Source organism: Pezoporus wallicus, unplaced genomic scaffold, assembly GCF_028554395.1.
Source record: "Pezoporus wallicus isolate ANWC-B61680 ecotype Strahan unplaced genomic scaffold, APGP_CSIRO_Pwel_v1 contig_8746, whole genome shotgun sequence".
In the NCBI taxonomy this organism is placed as follows: Eukaryota; Metazoa; Chordata; class Aves; order Psittaciformes; family Psittacidae; genus Pezoporus; species Pezoporus wallicus.
In genome coordinates this window covers 182,254-204,247 of record NW_026642307.1, presented here as the reverse complement: position 1 = coordinate 204,247, position 21,994 = coordinate 182,254, and the positions used below count along the sequence as shown (strand labels likewise).

Here is a 21,994-nt window from a genome sequence, read left to right as displayed (position 1 = left end):
TGTGATATCTGAGAATGAATAAAAACCAAACCACTAACACACAAGGGACATTTTTGAATCCTGCCCTCAGGTGAAAGTAGGTTGTGACTCATCACTAAGGTAGCCAGTTTAGGTGGAAGCCAAGAACATCTGAGGTGTCAACCAGTGATCAGAAACCAAGGTCATAAAAATACCACAAACACTTTTGTCATTGAAATGAAACCAAGAGTCTCCAAAACCTTTCAGAAAAAACTACCTGCAAGGCTGCTTCCCAAAAGGGTCACTGGACACTTGATTTAGCTAGTGTCAGGCTACAGAATACAGCCCAGATGGATCAGCCTCTCTGCCCCTCAAAGAGCTCCTTCCTCTTTCCTCCAAGCACCTCCAAGAGGCGTTGTGTGGGCACAGTGGAGGACAAAGCTAAAACTCTTCCAAGACTGCCTAAGAGAAGAAGTTCTCAGTCAAAAAAAAAAACATTGACAAATGTCAAGCTGTGTGGAGCGCAGGCAAGGGGGAGCTAATGCTTTCTGATTTTTTCTGCATGCAATTTGCATGAATTGATGTTTCTAGGAGTTGCTTCCATATAGCGTGATGTGGTCTTATGGTTAGAAATGTATGGTTTTAGAAAGCAAATGGTGTTGGGGTCTTTTTCGTCAAGTGGTTACTTTAGAAGTACAAAAATCTTACACAGCTCAAAAAAAAAAAGAATCTGTAAAAGTAATAAAGTTTAGAGAACAAGAGGCAGATTTTTTCCCTTGCAAACTTCACTTTACTTTCACAGACCCACGCAGAAGTGAGAAGTGTTCCTACATTTAATGCTTAGTAAATTGTGTTGACATATGAGTTAGAGGTAAAATGTGGCATGCAGTTTAACTGCAGAAGTTAGCTGTATATATAATACCAAACTGTTATGGGGCAGAGTTGAATTTCTGGTCAGGGCATCCTATTTTGCTTTTGTTTAATTTCTGCTTTGCTTTTCCGATGATGCCCATTAAACTATAGAGTCTGATAACTGAAGCAAGGTTTTTGACTGCTAAGTGATTCCAGCAGCTTGCTATAAAGCTATTCAGTAAAAATCTTGACTTTCCCAGTTGAATTGTCTTGGTGCCAAAGCAATCCAGAAAGCAGTTCAAGGACAGATTTTTAAGCGCATCATCTCTGGCTTGTCAGTAGGAACTTATGACTGGAGGTCCACAGATTGCTTAGTACATGTTCTCTTGCTACCATTGCAAATAATATCATTTGGGAATAATAATAAACTTTACTTAGAAACTATTCAGGGTTGGAAGGAAGTTGTCCCACTACTCATTCTGAAAACTGTCTTTGGACCTTACTGTTTTGATAGAGCAGAAGTAGACTGTTTCCTGCCCAAATGCAATAAAGGCAAGTTTGGATGCATTCGTTCCTGTGCCCACGCTAGCTTCCCTTCAGTCGCTTACTCCCTGCAGGGCTGAAGAGAATATGTGCTGCCATCTGCACTACATTCTTCTTTCTTAGACATATGTACACCCAAATTAGTCTTTTTTTTTTTGACCTCTCGGTTTATGAGTATGCAGCAGTAGGATAGAGGAGTGAATCAGAAGCACATTCCTTTAATTTTTAGGGTCTCTTTGGTACTCATTCAACAAATATACCATGGAGATGTGCTTCTGGGGATATAATGGCTGTAAGGAAGTGGCTAACACAGAGTAGCAACTTTTTGCAGAGGTCAGGAAAAATGTGTTGTTTCATAAGGGGGCTCCAAGTAATGCCAAGTATTCATGCTGCAGTGAGAGCACTGCAAGCCATACCATCCTCAGTGCAGATCATGAAGACATGCACTAGCAACAACTTGTCTTTCACATAAACTTCAGGAACTCTCTGTGTTTCAGCTTTTCAGATGGATGAGCAAAACTCACTGTCTAGCCATGTATAGATTTTCTGATGCGATGGTATTCTTGTGTTGGCTTTGGAAAACTGACTTAAATTCTCCATATACTGCCCATCAGCTGAAGATTTAAGCCATGTACTGGTCAGAAGGTACAATATTATGACAAAGCCCTTAAGCATTGCCAGGCCCTGCAATACAATCATTTAGGTTGGTAAACTATAGGGATACTTCCTGGTATTGTTGCTAGCACTATCCCTAAATAACTCTGGGGCATGATTTGGTATGTAGAACATTTCAGGGATCATTCCCAAAAGGTGCCTTGCACAAAGTCACCTTGTTTTAGATGGTGAGCCAGGTTACCACTTCAGACATGGACTGGTCTGTGTTTTCTGGCATCAGTGCTTGACAGTATTCCTGGTCATGTTTAATTTGCCAGTATGGATTTAGTCTATGTTTTTCCTTTGTTAAAATAGGCTTAGAAGTGAGTTCAGTTCTTCCATCCGCATGGTGCTAGTGTCAAACACAGAGTAGCCTGCTGTCTTGCAGGGAGAAGAGCAGCTGGGATGAACACTTATGGCAACTGAGTTTGCACAGTTAATTCCCCATGTAAAGCCAAAGTTTCACTCAACTCATTACCAAAAAAAAAAAAAGAAAAATAAATAATTTTCATGTTAGCTAAAAAAAAAAAAAGTAATTTGGCACTGAAATCCAACCAGCCTACAAGGACCTACAGTAAACAGGATAACTTCTTCCTGTCTTTTGGGGGTTTTCTTGTAATTGAAATCAGACTTTTTTTCATTTAGCCATTGCAGAAAGGTGTAGGAGTGACTAAACAGAACGACTGAATCTTTATCAACATTAATAAGCCTGCCTAATAGCCTTGATAACAAAAGAAGATATATAGTGTGTGTGTATGTATATATATGCACATGTTCTATATTTATGTCTGACTATATTTGTACTTTATTTTTATTGGAAATAAAACATTATCAGCTCTTTTAAATTACATTAGGATGCCAAATCAAGATTTTTAGACCATGCTTCTCTTTCATAAACCAAAGTCAGTAGAAATAGCACATGTGATGCAAATATAGACTTACACAAAGATTTCTAGGAACAACTTTATTTATGAACTTCAGTGAGTTCTCTGGGTTAGCAAAAGAAGTCTGAGAGGACTTTTTGCAGAGAACTGTTATATTTCTGAAGCGACAGCACAAAGCTTCCAAAGGATGCCAGTCCCATAAACCACCATGTTTGGACAAAGCCAGTATTCACACACCTGAGAGGGCCCTTTGAAATTCAGGATGTACCTGAAGAACATCATGTACGAGGACTAAAAACACACACAAAAATGTATATGAAATAGACCAGCCTGAAGTAATCTGGGAGAAGAAATATGATGAGGTTTTGGTGGAAGAGATGTATACTCACCTGTGAATGTCTCCTATCCAAAGCTACATTAGGTGAGGTTCAGACTTGACATACAGGAAGCATTTCTTTACTAAGAGGGTGGTAAAACACTGGAACAGGTATCCTAGAGAGGTGACCAATGCCCCACGCCCTTAATAACATGCTTTAACATTTAGTCAGCCCTGAATTGGTCAGGCAGCTGGACTAGATGGTCATTGTAGGTCCCTTCCACTGAGATTAGTCTAATATAGTCTAGTCTAGTAGGATCTAAAAAGTCATGCAGGAAATACAATATGAACACCTCTACAACAGTATGTAGGTTTACATCTAACGTAAAGTTACCCCATACTGTGTGGGATTTCAGCCTTCGGAATGATGTTTTCTTCCAAATTACTAGCAAAACCTCAAGATCTTATTTTTTTTCAAAAAAAAAAATGTTCATTCTGCAAGAATTAGATGATTTTACTCCTATCCTTCAAAAAACGACATGGAGGAAACAATGGAGCTGGGCAGGCTCCTTTGGAAAGCGATTGCAAAGGAAGGCACCCTGGGATCTAGCAGCTGCCATGCCATGGGGGAGCAGAGGGCAGCCTTGTGCAGCCCTGACTTGAGTGGAATTCAGGCTGGTGTGGGGCCCATGTGTGTTCTCCATGTGAACCTGGGACTGGCATGAGAAACACAGCCCATGTCCCTGCCATGGAATTTGAAACCTTGTTGCTCCTGCGTCCTGCAGCACGGCTGCTGATAAACAATGTTCAGGACTTAATATTGCCTATAACCATTTATTGTCTGCTAAGTGTTTTCAGAAAAAGCTGATTTTGAGTGAATATAATCTTTCTGGGAAAAGCAAGCCCAATCCAGTAATTATCTTTGACAGTTAAATCAGCCTTTAACTTACTTGAAAGTGGGGATGGAGGGACAAGCCTTTGCAAGCTGCAGCCTTTCTGGAGCATGCGAAGCCTGTTCCTTGCCCTCTAAGAATAGCATCACTCCTAATCAGCGTTCCCTGGAGACTTGAAACATAACCTGCAGAAGCAGTGTTCGCGTGTGTGTGTAAGGAGAGGCACTGCATCTTTGCCAGCCTATCTGCTCGGCTAAGCCCCAGAAGGTCATTAAAGCCTGACAAAACTTGTTACAGGCTGTTTATAATGTCCAGAAGTATGCTTAAATTTGCAACGGGGGAGGGGTGGCGGGAGCCTGCAAGGAAGATGCCCAGCACTGACCTTCTGAAGCTACCCACTGCCGAGAGTTGTGGCCGAGGGCTGACGCCATGGGCACCAGTGGTGGTATCCCCTCTCCTGCTGCACTGATGGCCCCGGAGCCAATCTGGCACGCTTGGCCGTCAGTGTTAGCTCCAGCTGCTCCACTCTGCAGTTATTCTTCTCCTGCCTCCCCAGCAAACAGGATGGAGGGGTGAAAAACTGAAGAAGACTTCAGTTGCCCACTGGAAGCCCTTTCTGCCAGTTCCCAGGCTGGGATTTCTGTCCTCTGAGCATCTCCCTTGATAACACCCACAGATCACGCACCAAAAAGAGGTCAGAAAGAATGAGGGTACCAGGGCAGCCTAATAAACCTTTGCCTCCAGTTTTGGAGGCTGATCTTATGCCGGCAGCAGCTGAGCCCTCCCTGGCGATGGTTGGGACTGGCCAGGATTTGCAAAGAGGATTCACACCACCAGGTCACCCCAGCTGACCTACCCTCCCCACAGCAGTTTCCAACACAACAAAGAGAAGGTGACTAAGTGTGTTTTGGTTTGAGGAGTACAGCTAGATACTGTCCGTCCACTGTAGAACTGTTTGCCTTTCATTGACTCAGGATTCTGCAACCCATTCAAACCTAGCCTTACGTCAAAACCCAGTTGAGCCTATTTGTGGTCTCCTCAGTCAGGACTAGCTCCTTATCGCTCATGTGATGCAGGCACACGGGTGGTAAAGGAGAGCAACTTCACTTGCTGACAGTGCACCAAGGAAATGCTCACGGGGTGAGCAACTAAGAAGCCCATGGCGGTAGCACCCATGCCAAGGGTAGTAGGGACATGCAGAGAATGGCAGCTGGAGCCAGATCCCTTTACGAGGCAGCAATTACTTAAACAGCACCTACTTGTAGGTGCATAAAATACAAGCAAGGGTGTGTCAGCTTTTATAATACTCCTTGGCTTTCATAAATCCATGTTATGAGTTGCCTTAGAAGTGGAGCTTAGCACCTGAGGTCCTGACCCGTAAGTAAATTTCAGGACAGGGAGCAGCCTTGTCCTCAGCATGTTTGAGTGTGGTTGGGAGCACAAAGTGTGCCAGCTTTCCATTTCTCTGTCTGAAGGAGCAAAGGTTTCAGTAGTCCAAGAGGGAGCAGCCCTCATTCATCACCTGAATCATAATGCTATCACTGTCTGGGTTCTTATCTCCAGCCAGTTGGGTGCAGCTGGCTCACTGCCCCTTTGGACTCCCTTCCTCACTATCCCTCTGGACACACCTGGGAGGACCAAGATGTGGAAGCAGGTGCAGAGAGAGTCTAGGGATGGCCACCCTGCCCTGTGTCCTAAAAGGCAGGATTTGGGCAAAGATGGGCTGGGTAGAGGGAGTGGTGTACCTGAGCTGCACGGTCTCCCACTGTTCATGCTGGGACTTCCAGGTCAAGCACAGTAGCGTAGCAACACATTAATACCAGTAAGGTGTTGAGAACACCGTGGAAAGCAGTGCAAAGGCCACACAAGCTGGCATTTAGCTGCTGTCAGCACCTGCGTGTTGCCTGGTGGATGCTTTGTAATCAAGCATTAACAGCTATCATTAGAGCTTCAGCTTTTCTGGATGTTTGTTTACAGGTTGGAGAAGGTTTTAAATACAATTGGGAAGGATGTGGACAGGTTTCTGGCAGAGGGAAAAAGAGAATGAAATCTGGCAGCAAAATTAAACTGCTTTAACGAGGAAGGGGGTGGAGGGGAAGGGTGGAATAAAACCCTGCAACCCATAGAAGCCCCATGCCACCAGAAAGCTGATTTCTTTCATCCTGTGGGGCGGGCTCCTTGTGGGCGCAGCTCCGGGCTGGCTGCCCAGCAGTGTAGGTGGTGTGCTCTGAACAAGAGTTCAGTGCTGCCAGGTGAGCCGTATCACCTACAGGAGGAACTTTGTCCTTTCAGCCGCAAACTACTCGAGCAAGCAGGGCTGTCTTGGCTGAGCCCTCATAAAGCAAAAAGCAAGGAGCTGCCCGTGCAGCTCACCCTAGCAGGGAATGACGTTAATTTCCATTCCGGGTGGAGGGCAGAGGTGCCCCAAAGGCATGGGAGGGCTGGGGCAGGCTCAGGGATGGCCAGAGGCAACAGAAAGCGACTGTAGAAGTGGGCAGATGGGGAACAGTCATTTGGGAGCACAGCCCAAAGGGGTTTGCATTCAACTTAGCAACATAACGCTCACTAGTACTGCATATAGGAAGCCCAGACACAAGGGACAATAGCCATGCCCTTAGGTGGTGAGGCATAAACCATCTCAGCTCCAAGCCCTGTCTGGCTGTACAGCTGCCCAGATCACACACCTTCCCCCCCCCAACCCCTAGCTCTCTGTCTAGGTTTATTTGCCTTGAAGCAATGATGCAGTCCAAGTGAGGGTGGCTGTCCTACACTTGGTCTGCTGCAGGTAGGGAGGACAAGCTAAGAGCTTGTTAGCAAGGCCTCAAAGCTTCTCTTTGGTGCGTTTTGTACTGTTCATACTGATGGTGCAATACCGACAGATCACTAAGTGTTACGTTGCACCATCCCAGTGCTGCATGTAGAAGGGTTTTTCTGAGGAAGAAATGCCCTGTTACATATTGCAAAGAAAACTGGAAAGTTGCAAAGGAAACTGAACTATGATCCTGCTGGCCGTGCCAAAGTATACAGAAGTACCATCTACACCTGTTCTGGATTTGAAGGAGGTGAAACTGTGACCTAACATGCTCTGCACTTGTCATGGGACTGCACCAAGTCATACGGGCTGTGTCATTTCATTCATTTATCTCCTGTGATTCACTCACTCCCATGGAGACCTATGTAAACGCTCACTGCTCTTTACACTTTGCGAAAGGAAAGTGTTCTCTATGAGATGCAACACAGTATTTTCAGCGACCAAACAATTTACATGTATAAAATCCGAGACAGAGCTATGCAAAGCAGATGCAACAGGATCATCAAACCCTTATTTGTGGGTAGGAAGGCACTGGAATGGAAAGGAGTTAAATCTTCCTGCAGCTGGCTCAGGTTGTTCACTGTGGAGACCTGGGGTGGTCAACCAAAGGCTATCCACATAGCATTATTCCTCAGTTACCTGGCAGCTCTTCCTCATGCGGCTCCTATTAGATTCATATCTCAGACACAGCCACATCCCTGGGACTAGAGTCAGAATCATAGGAACAACTAGGTTGGAAAAGATGTTTAAGATCATCAAATCCAACCTTCACCCCAGGACTGCTGAGTCCACCACTAAACCATGTCACTGAGGGCCTCATCTGCGTGGTTTTTAAACACTTCCAGGGATGGTGATTCCACCACCTCCCTGGGCAGCCTGTTCCAATGCCTGACCATCCTCTTGGGTGAAGACATTTTTCCTAATATCCAGTCTAAACACCCCTGGCACAGCTTGAGGCTGTTACCTCTTGAAACACCCATGATTTGGGATGCATGGGGCCTTCCTGTCCATGCCAGGGGCATGGGGACAGTTTGGTTCTCTCTCCTCACAACTCTGAACTACAACATCCCACGTTTCCTTCTCCATGTCTTTGGCAGAGGGGAGCTCCAGCTCCCATGTAAAAAATATTTACTTCATCCTGAAAATGAGCAATGCTTTAAAGTCCCCGGCATTTTCATTTGCTGAGCACAGATTTGGTCAGGGTCAATGAAAACAAATGTATCTGCCATGAAACAAAGCTAGAATGAAAAATCCCAAACAGTTGTGCTACACGTTTATTCCACAGCCTATGACTGCAGCACCAAGCCCTGTGCTGCTTCCCTGCCTCAGGTCACAGTGCAGCATGAGCCCATCACCCAAAACTCCTGAGAGACTGTCTCTGTACACACATGTGAATAACAATGGCCAGCCAGATGCCTGGCAGCTCATGACGGTAGGAAACAAAGCTCTCAGAGGAGCTATGCAAAGCCCATGGAGACAGCTTACACATATAGTCCAAAGAAATAAAGGGGCTGGCACTCTCTGGACTGCAGTCACATCTCACTTGTTGGGGTCTGTTCTCCTTCAGCACATGTAGCTCAAGAGGCTGGTGAGAAGCCTACTGCAGTTGAAGAATGCTTTCAAGTAACCTGTGGCTCAATTGCCATGCTTGTTATTTTGCTCTTTGATTTTAATTATTTTTTTAATCTTTTAAAAATAGATCCTTGAAAGAAAAATAGCTGCTGCCTGAGACTCCTGCATTGCTCCTGGAGACTCTGCAGCCAGAAGAGCTATCCCTCCAGCTAGGTGTGTAGCGCATAAGGGACAATGTGCTGTACAAATACCGTTTTCTTAAAGGAAGCTGGCTCTTGCAAACACATCAGAGATGTTTTCATGCAGGGTATACTGCTATTAGGTCAAAATAGCTGTTTCTTCAGTTTCTTCTCCTGCATACACAGGGGTAGGCTATATGCAACATTTCAGTAATTACAGTTCTGAACAGGACTTGTACATCTAAAATAGGGTAAGTAAGTACCGGTAAGTATGTAGATTTCCAAAGATGTTAACCAGAGCAGAACTCCAGCCACCTCTTTCTGCTCCTGTCCAATGCTGAGTTCCTAACTCCTCAAGCTCCAGATCATCATCCTTGGCCCTGATTTTCAAGCGTGTTCATAAAAGTCCAAGGCAAGCCTGACATCTTTCAGCTGCAGGAAGGAGCTTAACAAAAGCACCCATTTGAAAAATAAAAATGCTGGCCTCTAGATCTCCACTGTCTAAAAGTGTTTGCCAGCACTCCTCAGCTGCCTTCCTGGGAACATTTAATGACAGATTGCTTTGCTCTGCGTGCATGGGTAATATATAATCCTTGTGCCACTACTTGCTTTGAGCATTCTTCATGACTGGAGGCATTTTTTTTTCCTTCTTGCTTTTGATCTCACCGAGACTGTTATTCCTGTAGTAGCAAAGCTATTTGTCCTTTTAAGTAAGCATGTGGTAATCCACAAAATCCATGATTCATAATGAAATTGGCTTCAGTCTGCAGGAGTTTAATGGTTGTCTCAACCAAGAGCAACTGGCAATTTTGGCACGGAGCACTGCAACCCCTCCTTGAAGTAATAACATCTGAAGTCTTGGACAAACTGGGTAGTTGATGATAACCAGTATAAAACATGATATATTGCATAGCTGTGGGTAAATTAGAGTGCGCTTTAATTTGAGTTTGTGCAACCATGTTTAGCAGCAGTTGATGTTTTGACTGTGTTAGTTGTAAAATTAATATTACAATTGGACTGCAGTATTAAAGAGCAGCTTTGAATCTTTTAAGACCACCAACCATGCCATGCACTGAATTAGACCCAGGCATATGGAAAACCCCAATGTATTTATGGTAATGCTCTTTAATTACAGAAAAAAGTTATTCAAACTTATGCTGCACATGGAGCTGAAACGTTTATAAATTACCATTTTTTTCTTGGGCAATATATGTATGTTTCTCTCGTGTTATATGTGCCGTACTACTACAATACAGTTATGTCTTTGCATTCAAATAAAAAATCTGGGAAGATGTGCTAGTACTACAATCCACAGAACTTAGCTTGATGCCCTTTTAACAAACAGAGTCCCTTCATCATGCACTTTCTGTGCTCCTAGAACTCCGTTAAATGTAAGTTTGAATTAGTTTCAGTCCACTCTCCCACAGTATTTTACTAAACCTGCCATGCAATGAAAACACCTGCTAACAGTTCTCTTCAACAAAGAACCTGCCCCCCGATTCAGAAACTATTACATACCATGGTTTATAAATGATAGCTGGTTGAGACATTCTTTTTACTTGTAGGAAGAAAAAAAATAGCCTATTTCTAGCTGTTACTGAGCGTATACAGCTTGCTGGGCACAGTGAGTGAAGTCGAGCCAGTCCTTTGTTTCCTTTGATCCATTAAAGTCTGAGCCTGTTTCCTTCTGTCGGAGCAACATCACAAGCAGTGACTTTCAAAGCAATGTTTGTTTTCTCACCCCCTGTTTATGCTATGGCTTTCTCAAGGATGTTCCTGTTGGTTTGAAATTTCCCAGGATTAATTTTAGATCATAAGTGACTTTTTTTTCTTGGAAAGCCGTAACCAGCAAGTGCTTAACAAGTACTCTTTAGCACTCTAAGAATGGACACTGTGTCCTTTTAAAAGAAAAAAAATGCCAAATGGCCTTTGTGCTTCAGCTACTCCAGGGGAAAAAATAGCCCGTTCTTAAATAAGCTTGGGTGAAATCAGAAAAGACCTGCTAGAAAGGCTAAAGAGAGGCTTGGGAGGAACACAGGAAAGACTGTGAGTGTTGAAAATATCCATGCACAAAACATTTCATGTTTTGGGTGCTTGTTTACATTTTTCACAGACTCAGCTAAAAATGAAGGGAGCAAATTATTTGTCCAGTACAATACAAAGCAAGGTCATCTTGTTGCGGTTCTCATCCTGACTACTGTAAGCTTGGTTCTAATGAAAAAAATGATCATATGCATTTTCTTGAGGCTTTAAAGGCACCCACACATCTGTAAGCAAATACAAAGGTTTACCCAAACACTGCTATTCTTGGCATTTTCAGCTTCCTGCAAAACAGCTTTCATGTGAGCAGCACTGACTGGCCAGTGCCTGCACTAGACTCAGGCAGCTAGCACTCATATTTGTTGTCAGTTTTGAATTCACCACCTAAATTGGGAGAAACATTATTGCTTCCAGGAGGCCCTGGGGGATCTCCCTTTACTGGGAGCAGTGTACACAAGGGCCCAGCACCCTGAGTCTGGCCTCTCCTACCCATTTGGTCAGCCACAGTGAGTTACAACCCACAGCACTGCATGGGTGATGCTTTCCTTTCAGGCTTGCTTTGCACTGTGAAGGGTTTCTTACCCCTCCACTGATTTTTCTAGGTAGGAATCCCTTTCTTCTCTTCGATCACATGCACCTGGAGCACTGAACTCAAAGCAAAGCCCTGCCTTTGGGTTGCTAGAAGTGGTGCTTTATAGATGCTAAAAAGCTGGAGCAGAAGATTGCTGGAATGTTGGTGATTTGGTCCGGGGGGGTGGGAGAAGCATGTGGGCTGGAGCCACTCAGCTGGAGGATGGCTGTTGAGGAATAGACACTCAATGAATGAACATACCAGCATGCCCACAGTCCTGGTCAAAACCCTGATGACATGATTGTGCTATACCCTGCATGGGCTTGGATTTTCTTTCCTTTTTTATTAATTAAATTTTTGCATAAGAGCCATACTAGGATTCATGCTGTGCGAGCACTGCTGCAGTTTGTTGGGACTCTGTTTGGTTTGTGTATCCATCCTCAGCCTGCATGGGTCCACCTTCCTAAAGTCCATCAAAGTGCAGGTTTGTACTTCATTTTCAATGGCAGTTCAGGTCTCCCATAAAGCTCACCACAATTTGCCCACCTTGGGCAGCTTGCAAGTGCTCTTTGCCTTTAGTAATACATTCTAAGTGATGACAAATGAAAGTTTCAATAACAAATAAGTTAACAACAACCTCCATTACTTCCCACAAGCATGCAACTGAGAGAGGACCTGAGAGGAAAAGCCTCAAGACTCTCTTGGTGGCCTGGGATCCACTGCCACTTTGACCTGTAGAACATTAAAGAAGGCACTGGGATGGGAATGAGTGTGGGGATGTCAGCTCTTCAGCTAGTCTGCCAAGGCAGAAATCAGGTTTTGCTGCTGAAGATTTCAGGTGCCACCCTTTTGTTCACAGCTCAGGTGAGGAAATGTTGAAAACCACAAGAGCTGTGCCTTTCCCATCAGCTTGGATGGTGCAGCCTTCTAGCAAGGGGATGTGCTGAAAAAAAATTAAAAAAGGGAAACTGCATTGCCTTTTCCAGGTGATTTCCACTATTTTCCTATCAAACCCTGTTGTCCTTTCTTTTTCCCTGAGTCTTGGCCCTTGTGCAGGCACCCAGACCACAGTCCAGGAAGGAGAAACCCCTGGCAAGGAACTGCTGGCTCTCCTCCACCCCTGCGCCGTGGCAGTCAGTGCTCCTGGCTGCACTGCTTTCTGCAAGGTAACTAGAGCCTTTAATTTCCAGAGATTATACATTTCAGCCATCTACAGAGGGGAGGAACTTCGCTCTCCCTACCAGCGCTCCACCCAGGACCAGTTTATCTCCATCCAGATAGGGCTGAAAAGGCACTTGAGCCATTTACAAGGGTGGGCAGATCAGATTAAAGTAATTTAATGCAGAAGGCAGCAGAATTGCCTCAGCCCATTGCCATGGCACCGGGAAAGGAAGGTCGCCTGTGCCGCTGGACGGCACCGCCGCATCTTTTGGACATCTTTCAAAATACACTCCCAGCAAATGCTATTCAAAAATCTGGTCTAAGCAGATGATGCTGATACGACAGATATGTTATGACATAGCTTTTTTTTTTAATTTACTTAGGAACATAAATAGCTTTGTTAATTGCCATTCCTTTCAAAACATTGGAAGATGTAAACAAGTGTTTGCCAGATGAGTAGAGAAATGTGACTGAATTTCTGTGGTGGCAAGGGAGACCACGTGTTTTTTTTTAAAGACCACTTAGAAAGGGCTCTGTAGTGATCAGAGTGGAAAATTATCTGAAAATGCCTTTATTTTAACAGCTTGATCTTATCATGAGCTCCCAGACCCACTATTTCTACTATGAAGCCCCAGGTCTTACAATTATGGGGTAGCAGAAGAATGCAAGATTTTGTTTAAAACAAAAGAAGAGCACAGGGAAAAGAAAAACAAATCTGTTTCTCAGGTACCTGTGCAGATTATGTGGCCTGAGCTCACCCAAAGGCTCAGGGAACAAATATTCACAAACAAAACCACAGCTTTCCCCAATTTCAAGCTGACTGTCACAGCTTTCTGGGACTGCCTGATGATGACACCCAAGGATGATGTGCACCAGTGTCCTGGGTTCCGCAGTAGCAGCCATTTTTCTCCTTCTTAGTAGCTGGTGCAGTGCTGTGTTTTTGACTTTCAGCCTGGGAACAACGCTGCTAACACCGATGATTTTAGTTGTTGCTAAGTAATGATTACTCCAACCAAGGACTTTGAGTCTCCTGCTCTGCCAGGGAGGAGGGGAAGCTGGGAGGAAGCAGAGACAGGACACTTGACCCAAACTAGACAAAGAGGTATTGCATACCACAGCACCTCATGCCCACTAAATAAACTGGGGGCATGTCATGGTTTAAACCCTAGCCAGACAGCTTGTTCACTCACTCCCAGTGAGTGGTGCTGGGCTGAGAGCAATAGAGGCCCTCCCCCTTCCTCCCCCCCCCCCCCCCCTCCTGGGCTCTGCCCTTCCCCACTCCCAGAGGAACAGGGAGGAGGATCGAAAGAGTGCAACTCCTATGGGTTGAGACAAGAACAGTCCAGCAACCAATGTAAGGTGGACAGCTGCTCAATTTCCTCAGTCTCCAAAGCAGCAATATCAAAAGCCCATCAGTATCCTTTTTGGTCTTTGAAGTACCCTCTCTTGAGGTAGTCTATGCCGAGAATGCATGGAGCCTCTGGACCAGTCACAATAGGGTGCTTTTGCCATTCCCTCCCAGTCAGGCTGATTTCAGCCACCAGCACAGTCAACTCTTGGGATCCTCCTGTCACTCCAGAAATATAGATGGGTTCCACCCCTTGACAGCTTGATGGCATCAGGGTACACTGTGCACCGGTATTTAATAGAGCCTTATACTTCTGTGGCACTGATGCGCCAGGCCACCTGATCCACACAGTCCAGTAAATCCGATTGTCCCCTACCTCCACCTGGCTGGAGGCAGGGCCCCTCTAATGGTCGTCACAGCGTTGGACACTTAAGTCGTGGTAAAAGGGATTATTCTTCGTTATCACAGGAGCTGGAGTAAAATCAGCTCTTCCATTCCATCTGGGAAACTGCTCACCAGAGACTGAAGCCGTAGCTCTCATGGGATGATCAGTCTTGGCCCTTGCTCCTCTCTTCACTTCACTCACTCGTTCCTCCAAAGCTGAAGTAGGTTTTCCATCCCACTTTGTCATGTCCTCTCTGTGATCCCGCAGGTAAAACCATAGGGTACCCCGTGGCGTATACCTCCTGTATCTCCTCTCTCGAACAATAGGACGCCTTTTGTTAATAGCTGAGACGTGTTGGTACACATGAGGAGCTGGATAAATCAGATAGATCGTCCCTCAATTGTTTGAGGTCCTGGGACAGTTTTTCCACAGCTGAGATGATGGAAGGGGTGAGATTGTCTTCGAACTCTCGGAGTTTATGAACCATTTAATCCACTGTTAGTGGTACTATGTCATTCCAGGTCACTGTTGCCAATGAATGGGCATATGATGACGGTGCATTCCGTGTAAGTTTTCGCCACATGGGTCGTGTACATTCAACTTCATCTGGATCTATGGGTATATCCCCGTTATTCGGCTTGATGTGATAGATCATCTCTACGATGGCCAATTCCCTCAGAGACTGGATGCCTTTGTCTATAGTAGTCCACTTGGCCGAACGACTCGTAACATCGTCCTTGTATGGAAACCTTTCTTTCACAGCTGCCAAGAGCCGCCTCCAAAGGCTGAGGGACTTTTTCTCTCTTGCAATTGCTTTGTCAATTCCTTCTCTAGCAAGTGATCCCATCTTCTTGGCTTCTGTACCTTCTAGTTCGTGACCATCGGCCCCATTGTCCCAGCATCGGAGTAACCAGGTGATGATGTGCTCCCCTAGTTGACAGGTAAAATCTTTTCGCATATTCTGCAGCTCGGTTGAGATCCGAGGTCGAGAAGTTACCTCTTCTTCTTCTTCGTCATGTGATGATGACTCCTGATCAGATGCTAGACCGGGTGGTGAATACATTGTTTCTTCATCTTGCTTCACCCTTCTTGCCTCCTTTTTGCTTGTTCTCTTGCGTACAGGGGCAACCGATATTGGTACGAATTGGTCCTCTGGTTTGGCTGCAGTGGTTATCACTGTGGTTTGAGTAGCGACTGTACTTGTTGCTGGGGGTGGTGTAGCTGCTGTGCTTGGAGCTGGGGTAACTGTGCTGTCTGTTGCAGTTGAAGTTTGAGCAGCTTCTGTACTTGCCACTGGGGTAGCTGCGCTGTTCATTGCAGCCAAAGTTTGAGTAGCGACTGTACTTGTCGCTGGGGGGGGTGAAGCTGCTGTGCCTGGAGCTGGAGTAGCTGCGCTGACTGTTGCTTTGCCCTCAGATCCACCGACATTCTTTTCCTTTTGAAGGTGCTGGATAGTGTTGAACAAGGCCCTGTAAGCCTAGGCCAAGCCCCAGCATGTTGCTATGATTTGTCCATCTCTGGTATGGCCAGAATGACCACACACCTCATTTAAGTGTTTTACTAATTCTTCTGGATTTTGAAGTTGTTCGGTAGTGAAATTCCAAAGTACTGGAGGGGCCCACTGACCTAGATACTTGCCCATACTATCCCACATACCCTGCCACTCATGGCTGTCCAGCCTCAGGGAAAATCTCTTGGTCCTCCTACATCGTTGTTTGACCCCAGACAAGACCCAAACCTGACTCTGCTTAACTCTTGAAATCAGTCGTGGGCAAAACACACTCTGTATGCGTGCTAGCATGGTGATTCCCATCACCATCAGCAAACAAGTCTCAACAGCATTAAAATGTCATTCAAAAAATTCAAAACTCTCAAATGTAAATGGTCTGGGGGGACGACTAGGAGGGTAAAAGGATGTCTCCTTCACAGGTTGACCACCTGAGAAGGAGAAAAAAGATGTGTAATTGCTAAGCACCTCCATCATATACCTCCCAAAGTATAAAGGTGGTGACCACACTGGGAACATAAGCCAGATCAGTTTCATGATCAATGATTCTATTGTATTACAAGTCATTACCATAAAGTACAATGGGACAAAAACCTTAGCCCAAGCCCCACACTTGAAAAACACTAATACAGCAAATACCGGATGGAAGTAAGATACGATATACTGAAACTGTGAGATCAAGAGGAACAACCTTGAAAGCCAATAAATCAGCATTGTGAGGAGTGACTATTAATCCAGACAGATCTGTCGTTATCTCAACCCCTTGTGCCCCACGTTGGGTGCCAAAAGAACTGTCGTGATTTAAACCCTAGCCAGACAGCTTGTCCACTCACTCCCAGTGAGTGGTGCTGGGCTGAGAGCAATTGGGGCCCCCCCCTCCCCCCCAGGCTCTCCCCTTCCCCGCTCCCGGAGGAACAGGGAGGAGGATCAAATGAGTGCAACTCCTACGGGTTGAGACAAGAACAGTCCAGCAACCAATGTACAACACAAATCACCACTGCTACCACCAACTACAACAATGATAAGGGAAAATAACAAGGGAAGAGAATACAATATCGCCGGCTAAGAAACGAATCCCACCCAGAAGCCCGTGTCCTTCCGGGTAACTCCCAGTTACCCCCCACCCCGGGCATGACGTGCTCTGGTATGGAATACCTCCCATGGCTAGCCTGGGTCAGGCGCCCCATCTCTGCTTCCTCCCAGCTTCCCCTCCTCCCTGGCAGAGCACGAGCCTCACAAAGTCCTTGGTCAGGGTAAACATCACTTAGCAACAACCGAAAACATCGGTATCACCAGCACTGTTCCCAGGCTGGAAGTCAAAACACAGCACTGCACCAGCTACCACGAAGGAGAAACATGACTGCTACTTCTGAACCCAGGACAGGGCAGTTACCTGGAAGGGCTAGATCACTGCTGTGGTTGGGCTGGGTATCTGTTGGCAGGTGGTGAAGGGCTGTATTCTCTTCCCTTGTTATTTCCCTTATCATTATTATTATTGGTGGTAGCAGCAGTGGTTTGTGTTATACCTTAGTTACTGGACTGTTCTTATCTCAACCCATGGGAGTTACATTCTTTCCATTCTCCTTCCTATCCCTCTGGGAGGAGGGAGGAGGAAGGGGAGAGGGGGGACAAGATTGGGCATTTTCACGGTGGTGTGGCCGTAGGCCCCGTTGGCTAGTTTGGGTCAGGTGTTCTTTCTCTGTTTCTGCCTGGCTTCCCCTCCTCCCTGGCAGAGCATGAGACTCAGAAAGTCCTTGGTCAGAGTAAACATTACTGGGCAACAGCTAAAAACATTGGTGTTGTCAGTGGTGTTCCCAGGCTGAAAGTCAAAGACACAGCACTGCACCAGCTACTAAGAAGGAGAAAAATGACTGCTACTGCTGAACCCGGGACAACGAGCCCCTGAGGACCTCACATAGAGAGACCACCATAATATAATGAAACCAGATGGCACATGGAGACCCTGTCCCTCCCAGCCTACTCCTTAGGTGGGGCTGAGATGATGGGTAGGAGGATCCCAGCCCCTTCCCACAGGCCAACAGCCACAAAAGGAACAGACAGAGGAGGTCAAGCAATAAGGCAGTCACCAGGGACAGCCCTGGGTGAACCAGCCAGAGGTGGGTGCCAGTCTCAAATCTGCTAGTGGCAGTGAAATGAGGTGAGCAAGCGGCACAGCTGGCTGGGGATGTCCCCTTAAATGGTGGCTCAAAAGAGACAGACAAATACAGCTGGCATCACAGGGTTTATCCCTAATTCTACTACAGCGTGTTTGCACATTCTTTGAGCCTGACATTACACTACAGGGCCCTGCTGCAGGAGGGAAGGCAGGGAGGAGGTTGACCAGAGGACCTCAGAGGTCCCTTCCAGCCTACATGGTAGCATGCCTCTGAGTGCCAGACCTCCCAGACCTCACTGCCTCTCTGCTGCAGCAAGGGAGAGGCCCACAAACACACACCCCCCCCCCCCCCAGAGACACTCAGCTGCTTTCCTTGGCTCATTAGCACATGCTCTTTCATGCCAAACCCACAACCCTTTCCTACTTAGTATGGATCTCGTGCCACTGAAATGGAAACTGCAATCCCAGGGTGCTCCTCCCTTGTGAGGCAAGGCAGCCACATGCCTTTGAGGGCGCGGTGAACTGTCTGCTGGCTTTTTCGCTCATTAAGATCACTTTATTCATCTGTCAATGATGTTCATGAGTAAGGATGCTACTACAATTCATGGAAATTGTATACAGCACCCCTCACAGATATGTGTTTTTCTCTACCAGTGTACATGGTGTCATGTCTGTCTAAACATACACGTTTGGTTCGTAAGTAATTACTGAAGACAGAGGTCATCTCCAGCGCATGCTTTAAATCCTCACTTATCTCCATCACCCATTTTTCCACCTCATTGTCTCGCCTCCTTTTGCTATTGACATCACCTCCCATGTGCAAAAGGCACCAACACCTCTACAGCTGTGATCTCACTACCTCTAACCTTTACCACAATATTGCCAAAACTTAGGTTTGTTTTTTTGGTGGTGATGGTGGTTTTTGTTTGTTTGTTTTTCTGGTTTTGGGTTTGTTTTGCTGTTGTTTTTCATAGCAAATGAATTCAAACTTTCTGCAATCAGTAAAAGATCTAGATACGTTGTCCTGACACATAAGTCTCACTGAATTTTGCCAGCCTGAAGAAGTATCTCCATTCATTAATACACGCTTCATCTCTGCCAAATGAAGCAGTGAAGAGTAAATGGTGTTTCTAATTTGGCAGTAAGAAGTTTGCCCACTTTTCCTGTACATTAAACCGTTGAGCTTGAAAAACACCCCAATCCACAACATAAAAATAAATTCCAAGGAAAAGTTATTAAAATCTAAAATTCTGTCAGGGTTGAGTGAGTCACCACCCCTGGAGGTATTTAAAAGCTTTGTGGATGTCACACTGATGGAAGTGGTTTAGTGGTGAGCTTGGAAGTGTTAGCTTAATGATTGGACTCGATGATCTTAAACGTCTCTGCCAAACTAAATGATTCTATGATTCTGTGCTCAGCTGAGCCTCTCCCTCCATCACTCACAGAAGTTTTGGTGAGTTTCTCCTGTTACTGCCTTCTCTTAGACATTTCACGTCTTGCATAACCCTCATGAGCTGACCAGCCCATTGCCCTGTGGCCAAAGCCACTTTATTATGCTTCTCTCATACGCCCAACATCATAAGCATTTCTATCACTTGCATTTCTGCTTAAGCCATACATTTTGGAGTCATCCTTACTCACGTAATTTTTCTTTCTGGCTTTTTAGGTCTCTCTGTCCATAGCGTTATGTTGGAACTACTATTATTTTTTGCTTGCTTGATACCACAACTGGAAATCTCTATTCTATCTTACCATTTTAAACTTGGGTTATTGCAACTTTCTTCTTTATTTCTATGTTCCTACATTACTTCTAGCAAAATCTCAAGGAATCCAAACTATTCAAAGTAACAGAGTGTGTCTCATTTTTATCAATTCTCTTCGTTTTCATTTGGTCTTCTACAGGAGATGCACAGAAAAATTAGGTATGAAAACCAGCTGCTGCTTAGTCACAGGTGTCTACAGCATGCTACAATTTGAATCTAAAGCAATCATGCTGGTCCTGTGGGTGGATAACAACTTACGAAACGTAACTTTTAAAGGTGGTTGAATAAAAGTACCAAGTCATTGTAAAGAATAAACAAATACACCTTGGTATTCCACTTAAGCAGACTTTCTAAGGGAAAATTCTTTCCCTGAGTCATATTTCTGACCTTCCTACTATAGACCTTGAAGACAAAAACCAGGAAATCAGGTACAGTGTTCTCCCCACTGATGATGCTGGAAAAGGGACCCCCATAAAAATGTGCTTCAGTGTTGCTAAAGTAAAATTATCTTTCACAGAAGGAGGTAGATCCTGTGTTCAGCAAAACATTATTTCCAAGCCTGACAAGAGAGCTTTGGCAGATGCTTTCTGATGCCATTTCCAACTCATTTTTCACCACTGCTGGAACAAGTTGTTTGGCTAATCCATCAAACCAAGCACACGACATTAATCCCTGCTCACCTCAGGACACTACTAATAATGCTCTGGCAGCAGAAGGCTATCTCACACGTATTGGAAAAGCTCACAGCCATAACTAAGGAGCTGCTTAGCAAGTGGTCCAGCATGATGCAGTGACAGTGCTGGTTAGCAGACCACTCCAGGCACACACAGGTGACAAAGGCAAAGCACAGGTCCTAGGAACACAACTCAGGAGTCTCTTCTGTCATTCCCTTGGTCTTCAGAGGGACACTGCACACCAGCTTATGGTTTCCACAGCTCCCACCCGTGGTGGGAAGAGATCCTCAGGTTGACTTGTTTCTTAAAGGCTGAAGGTGGGATTCCTCTCTCCAGACTTTAGATGACCACCAGGTGTGAGTCAGTGTGGCGATAAATCCCCTCTGCATCCAGCTCCTCTGCTCTATTGCTTGCTATTAGGATGGGGTGTACCTTGCTCGAGGAGAGTATTGTCTCCTTCCATTGCCTATTAAGTGAGCCTGGGTGAGTAGTTGAGCTGGAGACACTTACAGTGTAATGGTCAGGCAGGACGAATCCTCCATCTTGTCCAAAACCAGGTAAGCCTAAAGAAAAAGTCTTGAATGCACGTGTTTTAGTGTTAGGTATCATTATGTCCCTGTTAGTCACATATTTGCACATTTTAAGAATGCACGACTGAAATCAAGGTCTGTTTTTTTTTGACTGCAGAGCCAGCAGGCACCAAACCCAGACTGAAGTTCTCTTTTTAGAGTAAATATTTTTGGCATATGGAAGGAAAGGCTGCCAAGTGAGGGGAACATTAGCTGAACTGCCTCACCGAATAGGCTGACAAATACCTACAGATCCCTCAATCCTGACCTCCTGGGGCTGGCTCTGGCAGCCTTCACTCGCCAGAGCAAGCCTGAAGCCAAGGAAACCACGTGCCCGGGTAAGGTGAGCCCAAGGTTGGCTCCGTCAATCAGAGAGGAGGGACATGGTGCCAACAGCACTCACACAATTATCTGGCTCAGGTTTTGAAACCTCTGCTCAACAGCTATGATTCAGCAGTTGATTGCTCTTCATTTACTGGAAACTGCTTCTCGTCACTCAGAAGGAAAAACAACTGGAAAAGGCCTGTATCACTCAATTTTACATTAGACAACACCATTATGGTCAATTGCAAGCCTACAAAAAAAATCACGTACTGGAAAGCTCCAACATCAAAACATTTTTTCTTCTTTCAAGAACCTTTTAATTTTCATATTAACATAATGTTCCTTCTATTTGCCTTCTGTTTTTCTGGCCTCTGGGTGTTCACTTCCCTGTTTTCTCTGACCTCATGAAGACCAGAAACTTTACTGTATATTTAACCCCCCCCCCCCCAAACACACACACAAATTTCTTCCTATATCTGGGACCTGAGCACTACAGGGAAAAAGGAAAAAAGAAAAAAGAAAAGAAAAAAGAAAAAAAATACAATTTTGGAAGATCCAAGAGAAGTCACAACAGTTTGTTGTACCTGGCATCCCATCCAATATGTTGAAGACTAACCTGAGACCCTCCAAAGCAAAAAGCATGGGTAGCTGGCACCTGTAGAAACAACTTTTAACTGGAGCTGCCACGCACGTACTGCATCTGGAATGCAGGAAGATGCAAAGTCCAGTCCCAAGCTTGACTAAGTCAATGGCCACTCTGTAATTTCAGAAGGTCACATCGCTGGGACTGCTGCTTCAACAAGCAGTAGCATCTGGTCCCGGATTTACCATACTGAAGAGCAGCAGCTTGACCTGGTATCTTCACGGCATCAT

The 21,994-nt window shown here is 45.3% G+C and overlaps 1 long non-coding RNA gene across 1 annotated transcript in view; it reads right to left on the bottom strand.

Annotated features, from left to right (window-relative positions):
* The window catches only part of LOC130609597 (uncharacterized), a 47,078-nt gene that overhangs the window by 12,829 nt on the left and 12,255 nt on the right, over nucleotides 1-21,994 (bottom strand). The gene's annotated exons all lie outside the window — the stretch shown is intronic.